Here is a 17,120-nt window from a genome sequence, read left to right on the forward strand (position 1 = left end):
TCCAGCTGGTGCAAAATGTTGTAGCTAGACAGCCGGTGGGGACAACTTCAGGTTCTGAACTAACCTAAGATCAATATTTGCTTCATTTTCATGTCTCTTCCCTGATTATAATCTTAACCTGTTTGAAGTTCAGAAATATTCCTTTCTTTTCTCTTGAAGTTACTCTTAAACAATGAACTGTCTGAAGTTTAATCTACATCAGCATTTCCTAAGCAACACATTTCTGCAATCCATCAAGACACTTGAGTTCAGGGTCAGGTTTGAATTTTCTACTTTGATGCTCCAAGGATATTTCTATTCATCTTGTCACATTAGCAAGCAGTATTACCAAATCTATCTTAACCAAGTTCCTTCTTCTTAAATCCCTTAAATGTCTTTCTTAAATCTTCCAGAGAAAGGAATGCAACAGGTGGGAAGCAAGTCTAATCTGATAAGTTTCCCTTCAAAATACATTGCTTCAGTTTTCAAACAACTTCCGCCAGAATTGCTGCTCATTGGGTGCCTTGAAGACTAGGCAGAATGAGCTATAAACTATTTCTCAACTTCTAAAAGAGGCTCCTTAAATTCTTTGTTAAAGCTGTGGATGCTAAGCCTCCTCAATGGACCTTGAAAGTGCACATAACGTGTTAGTCATAGGAATTTTTCAAAAACTTATCATTTGCAACAAAAGCCAAATGAGTAATCTTGTAGATTGCATTAAAGGTGACTTGTCTAGTTGATGCCACATATCAGATGGAAGCAAATGTCAAAGCTTCAATTCCTTTGATATTTCACTAGAATAAGAGAGCAGTAACGAATCTTGTGAGGTTTAAAATATCTCATTATATCATGTCAGCAGAGATTCAGGACAGCTGTTGTCAAAGATAATGTGAGAAATAAGATGGGAGAACATCAAACTATAAATATAGTTAAGAACATGAAACATGTTTTGGTATCTAACAACAGCATAATCAAATCCAAAAGGTGACATTTAAAGACATATTTATGAAAATGGCTTTTTCACCCTATGCAAATTGCTGGAGGGCCTGATTCAAATTGGAAGCCCACCTACCCTCCACACTAGGATCCAGGTCAGGCCCCCAAAGCCCCCTCTACTTAGGGGCAGGGATATGGAGTCTCCTGGGTTACTCTGACATAAAATGCTCCAAGGAGAAGGGGAACTGCTTTTTTAAAAAGAATGTGGTGTGGTTGGCAATAAAACAATCTGAAACACACAATGTGCACCATGTGCAATGTGTACCAATGTGCAGACCATGGGATGTGACACTCCCACCTACACAACCCCCCCCCCCCGCTATGCCATCCAGGCAAACTGAAGCAAAGCCAGTGTAGAGAGAGTGTCTCTGCCCCAATGCAGCCCCTGCTATGCATTTTACCCAATGCAATCACTGGTGGTGGTGATTTTGGGGTTTTGTTTTGCAGGGGTCTTTAAACTCCGCGGAGCATAACACAACTGGAGTGTTATCACAGAACATCGTTAAGAGATCCTCCCTACAATGCTCTGCTTTCATTCAAAGTGCACTGCGGTAGCCAGATAGTATAAGCACACAGTGCATTTATGACCTGAAGCGTGAGTAGGCCAAAAGCTAGTCCACACATGGCCCACCTAATCCCTTTTGACTTGGGCTGAGGGCTGCATTGACCTATGGGAAATCTTCTGAAAGCTGTGTGTCAAAGTGGGTATGACCAAAGTGTAAAAGCGGAAGTGGCCAAGCATGCCAATTGTATATATTTAGTTGCCTCTATAGGGGCTACCAAAAAGAAACATTTTGGCATCACAGCATCACACTGGGGAAGCACATAACAGAAGTCAATTTTGTTTTTGTTTTTTCAAGAACTTACAACACATATCCCTATTTTTAAAATGGTGAATTGGGAAGAGTGCAAAAAACACTTGAACTTTGAGCTCACCCCACACTTCACTTCTTCTGTGCCTTGAAAGCAGGGGGCCAAGAGGTTTCCCACTTGTCGCATGCTTTCTAGGGACAGGTCTGAGCAGTTATCTGTTTGCTCTGCCACTTTCCCCAGGAAACTCACTCTTTACTGGTGAATTGGAGCAAACATCAATCTTTATAAAACCGACAGACATTTGCGATAAAGAGGTTTCCCTGGGGGAAAGCAGAAGGACAAGCAGAAGTGTAGATGAGCCCAGGATCTTGGTTTTCCAAGATTTGCTATTAACTAGGATTTGAAACTGAGGTTTAGGCATGTCCAGGGCTTATGTGTGTGTTGGCTTTGAGCCCTGCCCTAAGGAGATGTGGTAAGCAAAAGCAAAGTGGCCTGCTTTTTAGGTTTTTGGAAATAGAATAAGATATTGGTCCTCTCCTGGCAAATTCAAGAACTTCTTAATATGCCATTTCACAGTGCTGCATAATCAGAAAGACCTGCAGGTAGGGAACCCAGGGAGACCTCTTTATGCAACTTCCTCATACAGCCAGGCAGCAGCTATAGATTTTGGAACCTGACTCTTCTAACAATTTAAGCTAAACAATAGATGCACTAAGTAATAGCGTTTTTTTCTTCTATCAAGACAAAAACTGGAGGATAAATCATTACGTCATGGAAACTGATCTGGCACTATCAGTTTAAGCAAGGATTGGCACAGGAAAATTGGAATTTCTTTTGTACGCTCAGATTCATTCCATTGATGAGAATCTGTGATTGCTTTGCCTTGACTCCTTTCAGGTATATAAGCACATTTGGGCACGGAAGTCATAACTTATTACTTTCTTGGGGAGGTGGGCGTTGCCAAGAGGGTCCTCAATACAGCCTGGCAGGGGAGTCAGTGTGCCAGTTTGAGATGCCTCTCTAGGCAGCAGCATGGACCCAGTCACCCTTAAGGGAGGGCAAGGGAGAGGAACTGGAAGCATCTCCTATCTCCTCCTCCTTGCCCAGCAGCAAAGCTCAGAAGGAGGGAGGAGAGTGTTAGGCTGCCTCTTGGCTCAGGCTAAGGAGTCCCTCCCCTCTCTCTTTTCTTCCTGCACTGCAAGGCTGGGAGGGGGGAGAGATGGTTATTTACTGTCTGAAGACGACTCAGCAGGCAGCTTAAGCTAGACAGTGAGGCAGGACTTGAGAATCCTGACTGCTTTGTTAACCTCCCTTTCCCAAAACACACAACACAGGTTTTTTCTTTTCTTTTCCAGTAATTGACATTCTCTACAACAATATCAAGATGCTCCTATCCTATTTTACTGAAGCTTCTTAGAAGCTGTTTCCCCTAACCATGATGATTATTTTGTTTACAATATAAAGTGAATATTAAAAAAGGTTTTCTTCCTCCATGCATGGGGCCACCTGCCTTTCGTCAGCTAAATTTTCTGTGGAGTGATGGCCCAATTTAGCCCTTAGATTAAAAACTGTCTTTTATTTATTTTAATGAATGTTCTGGGTGGTTTCTGCTTCTCTCTTTTCTGGTTTTCTGAAACTGTTCTGGTTTGCTTTATGTTGTGCCTCTCACACTGGTTACTTACTGCCTCCTAGTGGCAGCACATGGCCTTGTATTGTTTGTAAAAAAAATATTGTGGGTAGAAAAATTTAACACTGAGCAAGTCCCAGTGCAATAAATAAGAAATAGAGCCGAGGGCTTACCTACATAGGATGCTAATGTTATGATTAGCAATCATGCTGTGGATTAAAAAATAAATACCAAGCATTGGGGTGAGGTTCAATCTTCACCTCCCCAGTCAATTTAATCAATGAAAATTAATACCCCACATATCATGGGGGGGGGATAGTTTGCTTTCTTCCCATTGCTAATAGCACTGCATGTGGGAGGGTCACCGCCACTATAATGGCTGGAGAAAGATTAAATCTTTGCTCCAGCTCACTGCAGTCCTGAGGACAGTGACCAACCCCACCAACCACCCATTACAGTGGTATCTCGGGTTATGAACTTAATTCGTTCTGGAAGTCCGTTCTTAACCCGAAGTATTCTTAACCCGAGGCACGCATTCCCTACATAGGCCTCCTGCGGCCCTGGAAGTGGATTGCTTTCGTATCCCAGGGCAAAGTTCGCAACCCAGGACACCTACTTCTGGGTTTGTGGAGTTTGTGACCCAAAGCGTTCGTAAGCAGAACTGTTTGTAACCCGAGGTACCACTGTATTATTCTTTTATAAACCACATGACTGCTAACCATACCATTCACACAATGGTTTGCTTTGCACATGACAGAAAGACAAACTATGGCTTGCCAGGACCATGCCAACGCGGTCCAGAGAGGAGCTCCCATCTGCTTTGCCTTGAAGCTTGCCAGAGAACATGGAGCAGGAATCCGAAGCCAAGAGACTACAGTGTAGTTAGAGGCAACTGCCTTGAGCTCGATGATGGAAGAAAGGGAGGCTATAAATGCCTTAAATGATGCACAAAGTCAACACTGTCTCTATATGTCAGCAGGGGAAGACCAACTTCCACCAGGTTTTTGGGAACTGACTGCTTTTAATGAAAGGGCTGTTGCTATGCTGTTTTCATGGCAACTATTTGTATGGTTTAAACAGATGGTTTTAACTGGGGTGTGTGTGTGTGTGTGTGTGTGTGTGTGTGTGTTAACTTGGGTGGGCATTGTTTTATTTGGGTGCTGGGGTTGTTTTAAATTGTTTTTAAATGTTAAATATTAATTTGGATTTTGGTATTTGTTATACAGTCGTACCTTGGATCCCAAATGTCTTGGCTCCTGAACAAATCGGCTCCCGAACAATTGAAACGTGGAAGTGAGTGCTCCAGTTTTCAAAAGATTTTCGGAAGCCGACTGTCCAGCACGGCTTCTGCAGCTTCCAATTGGCTGAAGGACACTCCTGCAGCCAATCAGAAGCCGCACTTTGGTTCCTGAACGTTTTCAGAAGTCGAACAGATTTCTGGAACGGATTTCGTTCAACTTCCAGAGTACAACTGTATGTTAATTTGGATTTTGGAGTTTGTATTGGTGGGCTGGGGGCTTTGGTTGGGGAGTATATTTTTTATTCATTTGTATACATTAGTATTGTTCATTGTTTTTATTATTTATATTATTTTGTGGTGTAACTTTGTGTTGTGAACCACCCTGAGACCTACGGGCATAGGGCAGTATAATTAATTAATTAATTAATTAATTAATAGTATGTCATTTTAATTCTATTAATGTTTAATTATTTTTTAATGATTCCTACCCCCTATGTTTTTATCTGCAATCTGCCTTTAGTCCTGTTAGGGGTATAAAGATACAACAACAACGGCATCTCTAGAAGACCATATTGAGTGTCCACTGCTGCTCATAGAATAAACTATACAGGTAAGGATATTCCTCAATAACATAAGAAGAGTCTTTCTGGATCAGACCAAAGGCCCATTACATCCAGCTTCCTCAAGTACTACTAAATCACTGTTTGACTGAGAAGTGTGCAGAAGTGTACACCCCTTAATTATCATGACTAAATAACTAACAAACAAAATTTTATTGCACCAATGCAGTACCTGTTCTGGTGATGGTGGGCCTGCAGGACGCAAGCAGGATTGTCTGCCAACAAGACACTAATACTCAACAATCCATACCAGAGAGGCAATGGGTAATGCTGGACGTGGCTTTCAAGATTATTGTGTGGATATAATGGCATGATCTCGTGCATGTATTATTATTTAATATTTTTAGAATTCATACCCCACACTTTTGGTCCAGAAGGACAGCTAACAAAGGCAGAAAAACAAAACTGAGCAATTAAAAGCAACAACTGGAACCTGCAACAAAATGATACAGTATATCAAGTAATAGTGATGTTCAGGATTTCAGTGAGCCTGCAACCGGAATCCTATCTAGGCCAGGGGCAGTTGGGGTAAGGACAGGGGAAGACAAAGGGTACCTCTATTCTTCCCACTTCAAATCCCTTTGCCCGTTGTGTTATATAGCAGGGGGATAAACAGGTCCAAAAATCTGCTTTGTATCTGTTTCTGTGTTGTTCTTAAAACTCTAGACTGTTTCTGGGTAGTTCTGCTTGCTTTGCTTGAGATGTTCTGCATACTGCAAAACTCTGTGCTTGAAGTTCATGAGCTAGAAACAGTGACAGCTCCCCCCTCCCCATTTTTCCTCCATTTTGGCAGAAGCAGATGAAACTTGTAGGCACAAGAGTGCCCCCGGAGTGGCTTAATTGCAGATCTGGAGGCTTTTGTGCAGGAAATAAAAGGGATTCAGTTTCCTCCATAGTACATATTAGAATCATAGAATCATAGAATCATAGAATAATAGAGTTGGAAGAGACCACAAGGGCCATCGAGTCCAACCCCCTGCCAAGCATACCTTTATTAGGCCAACTTTAAAAATCCATATTAATTTCTTATTTTCAAGGAAAATTGAGCTTTGACTCTGTCCCCAGCTAGCCCCCCTTCCATACTCTATGGGAACTGAAACAGCTATCTGAAATCTGCACCTGTCCACATTTTGCAATGCTGTTCTCCAGCCAAACAACTTTTACAAAATGCATGTGTGTATAAATGAATATATCCATGAAAATAACACACAAAAATGCATTTTTTTGGGGGGGGGAATGATTTGCAAAAATGTGTGTGAGTCAAAACTGCACATAAACACGTGTTTATCAGGAGAAAATCAGACTAAAGTGCTGATAAATTTTCATGAGGATTTTAAACAACGACAAACAACACAAATTACCACAGAAATATAAGACTGGGAAGAAAGAGAAATGGAGAGAACCAAAACTGACAGACCCAATCACCATCATCATCATCATCATCATTATTATTATTAAAATTTGTATACCACCCTATACCCACAGGTCTCAGGGCATTTCACAACATAAACATTATGAAACTGATATCATGTATGGAGAAGTGGGGCACACTGATGCACAGGGCACATTGATACACCAACAATACTGTATTTCAATATCGAGAAATGTTATTCATGCCGCAACATCACTAAAACATGTCTATACATGTGTGAGTACAACAGTTGAAACCGCGCCACCTGCCAGTTAGCCATTGGCGTTTAACGAGAGTAAGTGTGTTTTTAACAGGGCCAACTAAAAAATTACATGAAATGTAAAAGTGTTCCAACACTTGTTTATGTCATTTAGTTAAGATTTAAAAATACCTAAGGTAAGTTATTCCACTCAGTATTCAGGATTACACGTGATTTTTAAATAAGTTCAGTGGTTTTTTAAATAATTGTTAGCTTTTTGAAAATGTCCGTTGGGGCACTTTGATACACTAAGATATTGATGCCCTGCTAGTGTAAAATAGTGCCCCAATATACAAGTTTGAATGAAAGCTCTAAACTCATTAAATTTTGGGGGGGAAAGAAATGTTGTTTACTACATGGCCAAAGTCATTTCTAAATATAATATGACAGATTATCAAGTGTCATATCTCAGGAAAAAACCATGATCTTGTATGTTTGTCTTCCCCACTGTAGAAGATAAGGCAAGCGTTGATTTCAAGGATGTTGTTTTGCCGTTGCCAAAACCAAATTTCCCAAAAGGCACATCTCAAAAATCATCTCTTTATACTTTTTCTTTTGACTTAAGTGGATATAATGTGCAACAGAAGGTAAACGTTAACTAATTATCTTATTTTTTATAAGCATTTTGTTTAAATTACTATTTTTTGACTACCTAATGTGAGTTCTTATACTTTTTAAGTTTGTTCAAAGTTTTTTAAAAAATGGATAGGTGTTTGAGGAAAGATTAATATAAGTTTTGATGTTTTCTTAAGAAAACCTGCCATAAAATCTATGATATGTGTGAAACACTGTTAGTTTTGATACGTAATTTAGATTTTAAGTAACAAATTGTAAGGCTGATTATGATTTCTCACAATAAAAATTGTACAATTTACACTTTGTATCAAAGTGTCCCATCCAATGTATCAAAGTGCCCCGTAGGTAGGGCAGAATGATACAACCCCCCCTTTTTTTTACTGAAGTCATTATATTCTCATTATCTTCTAACTTTAATGGTTCTTTGGATTGCTATTATAATATTGATTAGTTATGCCATGCATCAAGCCAAAAAAATTATTATTTGGCTCATTTTTGTTACATAAAATATGAGATTGATTTTTTTTCTGTATCAATCTGCCCCACTTCCCCCTATGGACTTCCAACCTGTTTTGATATATCGCCCAGCCCTACCCAAGAGACATATTACAGGAGAAGTGCTGAAACAGCAGCTCGAGATGATGATGATTTATTAAATTTGTATACCACCCTAGACCTGTAGATCTCAATATGTTCACAACATAAAATCACAATATAAGAAACACAAAAAACGTAATCAAAATAAAAACACAATCCCCACTTCTACAACGTATTTTAAAAGGGCATCAGATGTCAATCATCCAAAGGCCTGGTTAAAAAGGAACGTGTACAAAAGGTGTACAATGAAGGTGCCAGCCAAACCTCCCTGGGGAGAGCATTCAACAGACAGGGAGCCACTACAGAAAAGACCAGTTCTAGTTTGGCCACCCTTCAGACCTTTCATGGAGGAGGCACACAAAGAGGGGCTTCAGATGATGGTTGCAAGAGCCTGGGTTGGTTTCTGTGGGAAGAGGCAGTCCTTGAGGTATTGCGGTCCTGAGCCATTTAAGGCTTTATAGGTCAAAACCAGCACTTTGAATTGGGTCTGGAAACTAATTGGTAGCCAGTACAGTTGGACCAGAATTGGTGTAATATGCTCAAACCGTCTTGCTCTGGTGAGCAACCTGGCCACTGAATTCTGCACTAACTGAAGTTTCCAAACCATCTTCAGAGGCAGCCCGACTTATAATGCATTTCAATAATCTAACCTTGAGGTTACCAGAACATAGACAACAGTAGTTAGGCTGTCCCTGTCCAGATAGGGGCACAGCTGGGCCACCAGCCGAAGCTGATGGAAGGCACTCTGGGCCACTGAGGCCACCTGAGCCTCAAGAGCAGGGGTCAGCAACCTTTTCCAGCTGTGGGCTGGTCCACTGTCCCTCAGACTTGTGGGACTTGAAAAAAGAAGAAGAATGAATTCCTATGCCCCACAAATAACCTAGAGATGCATTTTAAATAAAAGCAAACATTCTACTCATGTAAAAACACACTGATTCCTGGACCGTCCGCCGGCTGGATTGAGAAGGCGATTGGGCCACATCCGGCCCACGGGCCTTAGGTTTCCTACCCCTGCTCAAGAGACAGCAAAGGATCCAGGAGGACCCCCAAGAGACATGGCTGCTCCTTCAGAGGGAGGGTAACCCCATCAAGAGCAGACCACCTAACAGTGCAGAGGCGTCTTCTCCTTTTGCTGTCCTGTTCTGCCTTCATTTGCTCAGCAGAGGGAGCTCCCATACTTACCAATAGTTATGAGGTGTCAGACAAGGAATTGTTTTCTGAGACAGGGCTGAAAGCGGTACAACAGAGTCAGTGAAAAGAAGAGGCTGCTGGGTTGAATCGCAGACCCACCGAGTCCAGCATTCTAGCTCTCTCCCACTCCCGCTCCTGCTCACTAACCACGGGCATTTGGAGCCATTCGGCCTCTGATCCTGGTGGCAATATACGGCCATCCTGACTCGCCATGGATAGCCTCGTCCTCCATGGATTTGTCTAATAACTTGCTGAAGCTGTCCAGATTGGTGGCCATCACTCAGGGCGGTGGCCTCAGGCTGGAAGGATTCGGGCAGCTGGGAGCCAGGGCACTGCTGTGTGGGCCTGCAGCCAAATCCTCACCAGCCTTTTACTCTCCTGGCAGCGAAGGAGGGAGAGCAGGGCGGGGCAGAGGCACCTTCAGTTTTGCCGGAACACATGTCAGGAAAAATTAAAATTAAAATGTGGGAAACAAGTGAAAACATGATGCATGTGTCAGGAGAAACAAACAAGCAAACCAAATTAAATGTGATGATAATGTGAAATCATGACCCCTGGATGAGGAAAAATAAAAATTCCAAGAATGCAAAAAGCAGAGGCTCAGGAAAAGTAAAAATAAAAATAAATGTGAAAAACAAGTGAAATAATGACCTGTGGCTCCAGAAAAACAAAATCATCATCATCATCATAATGCAAAAAAGGTGTGTAAACTCAGGAAAAAGAAAAATACCCAAGAAGCAAAAAAACAGGTGGAGCTCCCTTTCCCCCTAAGATATAAACTTTCTTTATCAGCCTGGATACCTCAGTTGGTTAGAGCCTGGGGCTGAGAATGCCAAAGTTGCAGGTTCAATCCCTGTACAGTCATACCTCAGGTTGAAGTTGCTTCAGGTTGAGCGCTTTTGGGTTGCACTCTGCGGCCACCCGGAAGTAACGGAACGTGTTACTTCCGGGTTTTGCCGCTCATGCATGCACAGACGGTCAAAATGACATCATGTGCATGCGCGGAAGCAGCGAATTGCGACCTGTGTTTGCTTCAGGATGCGAACGGGGCTCCAAAATGGATCCCATTTGCATCCTGAGGTACCATTGTATTGGACAACTGCATATTCCTGCATTGGAAGGGGTTGGACTAGATCAGGGGTCAGCAAAATTTTTCAGCAGGGGGCCGGTCCACTGTCCCTCAGACCTTGTGGGGGGGCCGGACTATATTTTGGAAAAGAAAGAACAAATTCCTATGCCCCACAAATAACCCAGAGATGCATTTTAAATAAAAGGACACATTCTACTCATGTAAAAACACACTGATTTCCGGACCATCCGCAGGCCGGATTGAGAAGGTGATTGGGCCGAATCCCGCCCACGGGCCTCAGGTTGCCTAGCCCTGGACTAGATGATCCTCAGGCCCCTCCCAACTCTATGCTTTATAGGGTAGTTGCACCACTCCCTTGTTTGTTTTGGTTGCCCCTTTCTGAGCTTTTACCAGCTCTACAATCTTCTTTTTGAGGTGCAGTCACTAGAACTGTACATCTCATTTGTCCTGTCAGGATGAAAGGCGGGGTATAAATATAATAATAATAATAATAATAATAATAATAATAATAATAATAATAATAATAGTTTATTATTATGTAGTTGCTCCATAAATGATGTATAGGGGCAGTTTTATTTTTTTATGCTTAACAATTCCCAACACAAATTTTTCCTCTTTTGCAGTAGTTGTACAGTGGGTCAACATTTTCACAGAGCCATGACCCCAAGATCTTTTTTCCCTGATCAGTTTTTGCATTGAATAAATACCAGCAAATACAATAAAGTGCCCATTTTTGTTGATGAATCTATCCTGCAAAGATCTAACAGGGACATTAGTATTATCCTAATCTAAAATAACAATTTTAGGAGGGCTGGGCAGCAGCGGTGGGGGCAGCAGGAAGAGCGCCTCGACCCCAGCGAGTTGCCCAGGCTGAGGGGCCGACTCCAGCGCTGGCTTCCCTCCTTGTCCCTTTGTCCCTCCCCAAGGATGCGCAGGGAGAGATGGGCAGAAATAGTAATAAGCAAGCACCCACAACAGCCTCCCAGAGGCTCAAACAGGACTACCTGCACATTTAAAAAAGATCTAGTGCTTTATATACCATATTGGCCTGAATATAAGCCTCACTTTTCCCCCAAATTCCGACTGTGAAGTTGAAGTGCAGCTTATATTTGTGACCTTACGGTATGCAGCCAGGAGCGTGGGGCAAACAGTGCCTTGACAACACCGTGAAGGTGACTATTATCACACGAAACTAATCTTCCCCAGAGAATTTCAAACCTCTTAGTATTTATATGATAACACCGAACGGAAGATTTAAATGCAATACAAGGATATGTCTTTAAATCACTGACTTCCACCCGGACACGTGGTCAGTCTCAAGCATCTTAACAGGCCTTCTTAGTTTTATGGTTGAAAAAGGTCCCACTCTGGGCAGTATAGAAATGTCAGAGTTCACAAAAAGGCAGCTTCTGTTGCAGAATGTCAAAGGCGTTCCCTGATGTGGTGGAGGAGATCAAACAGAAACCGAAGGCGCAAAAGATCTCTACAACTGGCCCCCAACCCTCCCTGGTGGGGAAACCCACCACCTCCAGAACAGGCTGCCCCTCCTCAACGGGCACCTCCCCTCGGCTGCTGCCAACAACCACCATGGACTCCTGGGCAGCGCTTGGGTGGACTCGTTGGTTACAGTTGGCTTTGGGGCCGCATGGGAAAGGATGCTCAGAGAAGCAGAGCGCAGAAGGAGGGGCACCCCTCCCGGGTCCAAGACCAAAATTAGTGGTAGCGGCAGGAAAACAAAACAAAAGCATATGGTATCTTATTCCCAACTCTGGGACAAATACAGCAATATACAGGACAGGCAAAAACAGAAGTTTGGCCCATGAGTTTAGTTTTGGGGGTGCAGGGAGGGGTAAAAACCCACCCTAAAAAATTTGGAGCAGATGCAATTTGGGACAGAGGAGGAAAAGAAATGAGCTGCGTCTCAGGTGGGATTCCTGTTTTTAAAAAACAGGCTAGCTAGCCAAGAGGAAAAAGGTTCCTGCCTATCTCTCCCTCCCTCCCCGCAAAATGGCATTGTTGCTTTGTTTTTACTTACCTCAGGATCAGTTCTGGAATTCTTCAGCTCTTTTTCAGTATTCACTTGGATTTGCACATTTTGGAGACACCAGGGGGTTCCCCATGATATGCCGGGGGGGGGCATAAGCCTCTGAATCTGCCCATTGGCCTCTGCATTCTCTCCCTCCGCCTTTTGGTCTTTGTTGACTCTTTAGGCTGCCCGTCACGCCTTGGACCTTCCTGTCGGGTGAAGCAGTTTGTAGAGGAAACGCAGAGGGGGAGGGCAGAGGAGTAGTTGAGCTGCCTGCCCCTCTTTTCCAAATGCCCAGCCCCATCTGCCGTCACTTCATGTACTGGTGCTCAGCTGTTGAAGACCTCGGTCTACTCTTAGGCCAAGATGTTCAGCATTTTTAAAAAAGGGGCACACTTGATAAAGCAACGTGTGTCCTGCACCTGGGGTGAAAGGTGTTCTCTTCACAAAGAGCTATTTCTCTTTTTTTAAAAAGGAAAGATTAAGATAGTGAAGTGAGGGGGGATTTAAAAACCCCAATTTTACTCATCTCCACGTTATTTTCATCAATTTGGGTATTAAAATGCCCCCACAGCAGTACTTCTGCCTTGGAAATAGTTCCTCGATGTTCTATATTGTAATGCTAATTAGAAATCACACCAGCCCTGCTTAGCATGGTGGTTTGTAGATTTAAGAGACATGTAGACATTTAAGCAGCTAACTGGATTAGTATTAGGAATATTTGCTAATACTGTCTGAATATATTCATTATCTGTTGGGTGCCTGTTATCTTTTATGTCTATTTGCTTATCCCTAGAAAGGGGGCAGGCCTGGCCTTCCCTACCATACCCATTTGTACATGTGTTTAAAAGCTGGAAGAACCACTATTTTAAAACTTTGCAGTATCATTTGCATCTATATATCTATATTTGCATCTATATCATCTATAAGCCAAGTTTCTTGTAGGCACAGCAGATCAAATGATTTGAAGGCATGGGAGAATGTGGTTGGGGGGGGGAGGAGTTTCTGCATGTGGCAGAGGTTAATGATTGCTGCGCTTCCTTGTGGATGAGATTGATAGAGTAAAACAGCTTGGTCTTACTGCCCCCTGAAAATCTTATTTTCTTGAATCAGCTTGTTTGTGGCTCCAGGACTCTGCATGGTGCTATCTACTTTATTCAAAACACCTGAAAGTTGAAAGGAAAAAGTAAGTAAAAACGAATGTGTTACAGGACTGGGAATCTTAACCTTTGTACCAGGCTTTTGAAAAGTGTAAACTCTGCACTGTTGTAATCAACTAGTTTGATACCATGTTTTCAAGGCTACTGTTTTGCACGATCAGAGCATGTTTAATAAATGCTGCTTTCTTGAACATGTTTGCCTTTTTAAAATCAAATCTTTGGAAAACACTATACTGATTTAAATGATCCATATATTTGTGATCAACCCTGTTTGCCTGCCTGCTTTCTTGTCAAACACAACTCTGTATATAACAAATGTATAACATACTGAAATATACTCAGAGTCGCAAAGTGATTTCATGCTCTTTATTCAGCTCATAGTGGTGAGGAGGAATGAATGAATGAATGTCCCCTCAAAGTATCTGCTTTATATACATTATTTACACAATGGGCTGCACATGATTGGCTAATTCCGGAATTCTACTGTAAGCCAATCAAGTTGTGGATTCACTTCTATCTGGAGCATGATTGGGTGGTTCCTGCCAACCAATCATACTGCTGTGTTGTTCTAGGACCAATCAGACTGCTGCATTCTGAATCCTATTGTTCTAGAACCAATCAGACTGCTGCCTTTTGGATCCTATTGTTCTAGGACCAATCAGACTGCTGCAGTTTGGATCCTATTCAACTCAGTACATAACACATACACTGAATGTCCCAGTGCAATATTGGATAGACCCGGGCTATCATCCCTCCATCACACTTTTTCTTAATCTGAATGCCTTGTCTGAACCACGTGTATACACTGGACTCCGAGTTATCATGGCTAAACTTCCTGGCTTTATAAGCCCTGGCCTTATCTTGAAGGTCAAGGAGTGTGGTGGAGTCTCCTTCTTTGGAGGTCTTTAAGCAGAGGCTTGACAACCATATGTCAGGAGTGCTCTGATGGTGTTTCCTGCTTGGCAGGGGGTTGGACTCGATGGCCCTTGTGGTCTCTTCCAGCTCTATGATTCTATCATTCTATGAAATTTCCTCAATGTCTGTGATATTATTTTGCCAAACACTATCGTCTACCTGTCCCTTTTGAACTCTTCTCCAGTTCGCAATCTCTAGTGCCAATCTCCGTTCCTCTTGGGTGGCCTTGTCTATAACTAAGAGCATTAAATCGCTGGAGCATTTATTTATAATGCCTACTGATTTCTGTTTAAACTTCTCTGAGTCTAAGAATAAAGTGGGAGCCTTTTGGTATGCATTGATTTTTGTAGTATTCTGATAAAGACACAGCATGATGGTGCATTTTAAGCTTGCGTTTTTAAAGAACCATGTATGCTGCACAGCTCTCCTTGAAGGAAAGGTGGGCTGAAAAATAACTTAATACACATTCTTGCCATTTTGGTGCCTTGCTGTTACAAACATATGGGATTTTCATTGAAAGCTTCTGTAACAGTCATGCACAAGTTCTAAAGGATACAATATTCATATGCATCACATTGGTTTTGGGGAGCGGGTGGAACTGTGGTCTAAACCACCAAGCCTCTTGGGCTTGCTGATTGGAAGGTTGGCGGTTCGAATCCCTGCAACTGGGTGACCTCCTATTGCTCTGTCCCAGCTCCTGCCCACCTAGCAGTTCAAAAGCACAGCAGTGCAAGTAGATAAATAGGTACTGCTGTGGCAGGAAGGTAAACGGCATTTCCGTGCTCTCTGGCTTCCATCATGGTGTCCCATTGCGCCAGAAGCGGCTTAGTCATGCTGGCCACACTGGCGGAGGAAGAGGGGGGCAGGAGGAGCACCCCACCCCCGGCAGCGCGACCCCAGTGGGGTTCCATCGTGGCTGTCCCCCTGCCTGCGCTGGATGCCCCGCCCCTGCAGGTGGCGCGCGCCGCCCCCACGATGCACACCCCGCCCCTTTGGGCGGCGCCCCCGCCTCTCTCCGCCCCCGGTGCCGGAGCATGAAGCTCCACCACTGGCTGGCCACATGACCCGGAAAGGTGTCTGCGGACAAATGCCGTCTCCCTCAGCCTGAAAGCGAGATGAGTGCCGCACCCCATAGTCGCCTTTGACTGGACTTAACCATCCAGGGGTCCTTTATCTTTACCTTTTATCTGCATCACATTGGTAGTCAAATTAATGAAATGGTACCTGCTTTTTAAAAAAAATTGTTTCAAGAATAAATCACATGTTCTTTGATTAATAACAACTGTCTCTACCTCTTGTAAGTTTGCAGTAAATTTCTTCGAGTTCCTCTGTCTGTCCAGGGGTATGATAACACACAGAAGCAAACATGGCAGTGTTATAAATAAAGATGGTCTGCTTTATTCACCCAGAGAATAGGAAAAAGGAAACAAAGGCCTGGCATTTCTTATAGCCCAAGTCGGCTTGTAAGTAAGTGAGGTTGCAGGAAGAAGCATATTGGCATATTCTCGTGCAACAAACATACAGATTTCTGTTGACCAAATAATCTTTAAATTAAACCATAGCTCAAAAGACACATGCCATTTCTGTCAGTCTTACTGGTAGTTAACATCTAAGCTTGGTGGCATTACACTGTCTGCTACATTTACCTTTCTTTATCAACCAACTGGTTCAATCAATAAAATGTTTATTTAACGGCTGGCTGATTGTAGTAAAGTACACATCACAGCCACCAATTATTTATGATTACAGGTAGCAAGCCAGGAGGTCTGAAAGATACTAGAACATTCAGATATGTTGCTACCTGTTGAGCAATAGATTTATTAGACCTCTCAAGAAAGTTATTTAGAACTGTCTCTTAAGGATCAACTAGGAAATTGCCTTATATAAATGTTGTGTTCTCTGACCCCTTGATAAAATCTGGACTGTTCCAAGCTCTTTAGTGGTTGCAAGGACACTGCCTATCATTAAAGGAAACTCTGGCAAATCTGCCCTATATAGTCCTAGAGGCCCAAACCTTTAAATATGCTAACGAAGCTGCTCTTCCATAATGCTATAGAATTCAGATATGGGCTACATTTATTAGAGGCTGAGCAATGCAGGGCAAGTGAGCATTGTGCATATGGCCTATAAGTTGACTCATGTCACTCTTGAGCATCCTTCCACAGGCTTCCCCCCACATTCATGGGGGTTACCCTGCACGCGTAAGTGAAATCGTGTAGAGTAAGGACACCCCTCTTTAAAAAGGAGGACACAGAGAGAAAGACTCACCCTGGAAATGGCTCAGGGCTGCTGACCTGCCTCTTCTGAGCCTGCCTGACTCCAGGGAGCCGGTGTGTGCTGTGCAGCAGAGCAGCAGAGATGGGGAGATGAAGGCTCCTGCCCTGCGCCACTGGCTGATCGAAGGGTGCCTTTTCTCGCTCAGGAAGCAGCCCCGAGTGAAGGAAGGCCACTCTGTTTATTTATTCATTCCGTGGCAATTGGTGAGAGAGTGGGGTGTGTGTGTGTGTGTGTGTGTGTGTGTGTGTGTCTGCATGCATGCGTGTGTGCCTGAATTTCATTCTCTGTTTAACCCAAGATTACCTTGCACTATGGAAGGATCAATTCTTTGCAGGTGTGGAAC

At 43.0% G+C, this 17,120-nt stretch overlaps 2 protein-coding genes across 2 annotated transcripts in view; both read left to right on the forward strand.

The window, feature by feature from the left end:
* The window catches only part of MOCOS (molybdenum cofactor sulfurase), a 563,966-nt gene that overhangs the window by 397,261 nt on the left and 149,585 nt on the right, over positions 1–17,120 (forward strand). The window lies entirely within an intron of this gene.
* Positions 13,435–17,120, forward strand: part of DDC (dopa decarboxylase) — a 53,801-nt gene continuing 50,115 nt past the window's right edge. Inside the window, exon 1 of the mRNA XM_083583896.1 lies at positions 13,435–13,611. The gene's annotated coding sequence lies outside the window, so the exon portion shown is untranslated. The remainder of the gene's footprint in view (positions 13,612–17,120) is intronic.

The sequence above is a fragment of the Podarcis filfolensis genome (genome assembly GCF_964270895.1).
Source record: "Podarcis filfolensis genome assembly, chromosome: 13".
Classification (NCBI taxonomy): Eukaryota; Metazoa; Chordata; class Lepidosauria; order Squamata; family Lacertidae; genus Podarcis; species Podarcis filfolensis.